This window comes from Sinocyclocheilus rhinocerous, unplaced genomic scaffold, assembly GCF_001515625.1.
Source record: "Sinocyclocheilus rhinocerous isolate Xijiao unplaced genomic scaffold, SAMN03320098_v1.1 scaffold711, whole genome shotgun sequence".
In the NCBI taxonomy this organism is placed as follows: Eukaryota; Metazoa; Chordata; class Actinopteri; order Cypriniformes; family Cyprinidae; genus Sinocyclocheilus; species Sinocyclocheilus rhinocerous.
In genome coordinates, this window is record NW_015641018.1 from 885,280 (window position 1) to 889,945 (window position 4,666).

The window sequence follows — 4,666 nt, forward strand, 5'->3', positions numbered from 1 at the left end:
CAAATCAGACAGGATAGTAGATTAATTTCGGTGGACTTAAACTTGAAAAATTGTGTGTATTGATGTCTTTCCGCGGTTAAAATAAAATATGTTATGATGTTCATTCATGTTTATTTCGTGCTTTAAGTAAATGAAAAGACGATTGGTTCACGTGCCGCTTGAACCAAGTCGCTACAGCGATCTGTCACAAAATGCTATTTCTTGTTTGAATTTCTTAAAAAAAGACATTTTAAAACTGAGACTTTGTTTCGTACCAGAAGTAACCTGCTCTGTCTTGTCTGTCGGCGTGTTGTCAGTTTGCTCTTTGCTCCATGATGTATTTTTTACTGCGTGAGAACATGGTGTGTAGTGTGAGAGAGGCATGGCTTGTCAGACATAGCAACTGTAACTAAGGAGGGCGGGTTTTCGCGAAGGGTCAATTGTGATACACACTACCTTTCAAATGGTTTTAATTACAATTTTTATAATGTTTTTTTTGTTTTTTTAAAGAAGTATCCTATGCTCGCCAAGACTGTATTTATTTGATAAATACAGTCATATTGAGAAATATTTTAATTTAAAACAACTGTTCTCTGTTTTAATATATTTTAAACTGTAACTTATTCTGTGATGGCAAAACTGAATTTCCAGCATCATTACTTCAGTCTTCAGTGTCACATGATCCTTCAGAAATCATTCTAATATGCTGATTTGCTGCTGAAGAAACATTTCTTCTTATTATTAATAGTGAAAATAGTTGTGGTGCTTAATATTTTTGTGAAATCCATGTTACATTTTTTTCAGGATTTTTCAGGATAGAAAGTTCAAAAGAACAGGATTTCTTATTATTGATGTTTATTTATTTAGTCATTTAGCAGACGCTTTTATCCAAAGCGACTTACAAATGAGGACAGCAGAAGCAATCAATTGTAGTATTAAAACAACTAAAAACAGATCCAAAACTAAAAGCTAAAACTTTATAATAGTAGTATGTTGAAAATAATTGTGCTGCTTTTGAGGAAGCTGTGATTTATTTAAAAGAATGTTTTTTTAAACCGCATTTATTTGAACTAGAAACCTTTTGTAACATTATACATGTCTTTACTGTCACTTTTAAACAATTTAATTTGTCCTTGCTGAATAAGACCATGAAAGTATATAAATATGTATGTAAATATTTCCTGCTGGGTTTAAATCCTAGCAACTTCTCAAATATATTACCTCAGGTTTCAAGATGAATCACAAGAACCTACCACCCAGGATCACATAAACAAATTGTTTTCCGCATGTACTCTCCATGACCTATTTGTATTACCCTCCAAACAGCGCCCCTTTCCCATGGTGCCTTTCAAGACTGCAAAAATGCTTTTTAGAATCAAAATCTCCTCAGAAATGGTCACCTATCCGCCTAGTTCTGTTCACTTTACATATAGTATCATGTACATGTAACAAATATGGCCGCCCATATACTATTTGCTCTGCCAATCAAATTTGAGAACCGGAACTAACTGTTGTGTATTCAAATCATATACTCAGTTCAATAAAAAAGAATATTTAAATTAATTAAACATTATGTTTTATCTGAAACCTTCAGTACTACTGTACAGTAGAGGACATAAAACATAAACGAGAAGTCTGCTGTTTCATTAACATGTCTCGCAGCAAAATATACTTACACTCCCCTCCCCCATCCTGTCTGCGGTTACAGGCAGTGAAAAACAAATGTAAAAAAAGTTGTCAGGGCTAAATAATTCACTATTCAGAAGTCTAGCCTTTGTTCATCCCAGCAGTCTTTGCATTTAGGTAACAGCATTACATAAACAAGCTTGCCAGTTCAGTTCTGTCCAAGATCATAAAAGTAGGTCAGTGATAATCTTGCTCTGTTATGACAACATATTTCCTGTGGCCATGATAACGCTAGTTCAAGCCAAGAATATATCATAAAAACATTGTTTATTGATGCACACAGTTCCTTTATTCACAACGTCCCATCGTATTTCAAAGTGATGCAATGCACTTTTGTGAAACTTCAAGGTCTGTGTTACAATCGCATGCATTTGCCTCCATAACTAAGCTGCATGTCACATGGGGGTTGCGAAAACCTACTGACGTTTTTATCTGCAAATTATGGTCACTATAAAGTAACTGATCTTGCACCCTGAGGCAATGCACCCGCCACAGGATTATTGGACCAGTCAAAATGATACCACATGTAAAATGTGAAGGTCAGGAAGTAAGTCTACAGACAGCTTCACGCTTTTCCTGTTTCTGCTCATTTTTTTCCCCCTCCGTACCTGTTCCTTAAACAAAGGTGATCTGCTTTTAGTAGATTGCTGGTCTGAGAGCACCAGAGTAATATACAAACCAATGATGATGTCAGCTTGTTATTGACTTTCCAAGTCTGAATGACTGAGCAAAGGAGAGGGGGTGGGGTGGAATCTATTGCAGGCAATGCCCAGCCAGGCAAAAATGAGTAGACAAGCCAGTGTGGGGGATGGGTGGGATTCTGCAGAGTCTCACAGCCCCAGACATCATCTCTAACTGTAGCTGTGCTGCATTGCTCTAGTTTACAATGCTCTCACCCCATTTTTCTGATGTAAACTCAATTAGGACGGCAAGGAGGGGCCGCCATCGCCGTCGACAGGGGACCTGATTGCGTTTTCAATGACGGAAGTACGTTCTGACTTCAAGAATATGCACTGTTTGAATTCAGAGGGCGATCTTAAAGAAAGTAGGGGGGTAGAGGGGCGAAATCTGGATTTGAAAAGTGGAGAATTACACAAGGTTTTTTAACAGGAAATACTTTTCAGTGTCTGCCAAAACCGCAGGCCTGTATAAATAACAGGAGGGAAGGGGTGGGGAAGATTTTACATTTGTGCCCATCCCCCACCACACCACACTACACATACACACACACACAGAAATAATGGAGCTCTGTAAAATATTACACACACCAGCCATTATGAGGATCTTATGGCTGATGGGGGTGTAATTCTTACTGTAATATTAATGCGATATATCTCGGAAATAGGACATGTGAGCGTTTGAGTGGATTTTTTTCTTTTTCTTTTTTTATGACGCTGTATTTGTGTTACTGCCATTTTTTGGGGGGGGGGGTTGACTGCGGTGACTATTGCAGTAACAGCATGTGCTAAAACATTGAAAATAACTATTATAGGGGATACATACATTAAGTATTAAATTGTATGGTTGATAGAAATAAAAATCGATTTATCGATAATTTTTATATTGATCATTTGCTCAGGAATTAATTGCGATATCTAAATATTTAGGTCATTTTTTTTGTACGTAATAGTGATTATGAATTAATATTTTATTAACGTAATCTACACATTCTCAACTTCTGAGGTGTGTTCTCGTATATCCGCAGATGCCAAATGTGAATAATAAAATGTAGTGCTTGCCATATATTTTGTTGTTGATGTCATTCAACTATTTTGGCACAGATTTATTTTATTTGATATAAAGCCATCAAAATGAGAAAGATAGCCTGTGTAGCATCTTTGAAAACCATGAACAAAACTACTTAAACTAAGTAAAATACGACCTAAGTAAAGATGGGTTTTCAATGGGAATAAACATTGTTTGTAATGACCACAATGTGTTTTGTGTGGTGAATTATCAGTTGCAGAGAGCATGAAACCAAAATTCAACCTTTAGAAAGTAAATGTTTTACATTTTAAATTTCAGATTTTAATTTTAGATATTGTTAGATCTCATGCAGTTCATAGTATAATAATATTACTTAGACATTTTTGTTTACTTACGTGCAATAAATCAGTTTGGTACTGTGCTGAATCACCATTTGTCCACTGTAAAATCTGGATCCTGAAACAAAACCGGTTTAACACCACTGAATTATGGTTTCATTAGTTTCATTAAAAGCTAATTGCCTTTTAAAACCAACAGAGGTGGTCAGTGTGCTTGAGAACTACTAGAGAATGGCTCTTGTAATCAGTGGCGGCTCGTGGGTTTTAAAATAGAGGAAGCACACTAATTGTATTGGTCTGGGATCCCTGCCGATTATTATTATTTGCTTAACCACTGTAAATTAGCTTTTTGGTTGCTTTTAGTCAGAAAACGTAAAGAAAACGACACACATACAGCAAGATAATATAATTTCACTTACCTGGCCTATCACTTGAAGCAAACATCCATCCCTTCTTAAAAGTCTGTGTTAAAAGAAAGCTGCCTGTTGCGCCATTTAATTAAGCCGACTGCTGTAGCCTATATCCAGCTTAGACTGTTTTCCCTTTCTTTTTAAATTTGCGTATATACTGTTTGAATGACAGCTTGGTAAATCTGTTGGCGATCAAATATTCAATATCGCTACTCATCATAAGTACTTAGTACATTATCAGTGCAGCAGCAGACGTTCAAACTAATATCTATGATGATTGGTTGATATCAGAAGGGAGGCTAGCCTCCCCTACGAGGTTTCTTTTCTCAACACTCCTCAGCACTGAAAGTGAACACTCGATGCTGATTGGCTAATTTTTTTACCAATGGAGGCACGAGAGCTCAGCTCTTCCCAGGCCTCCCCCTCCCCTTCTCTATCACCTAGCGGTTGTAATTACATCAGCAGATTCGGCACATTCGCGATAGAAAAGCGGCGCTTTCACGGTATGGGATTACAACTGTGGAATTACAAACAAAATATAAACAA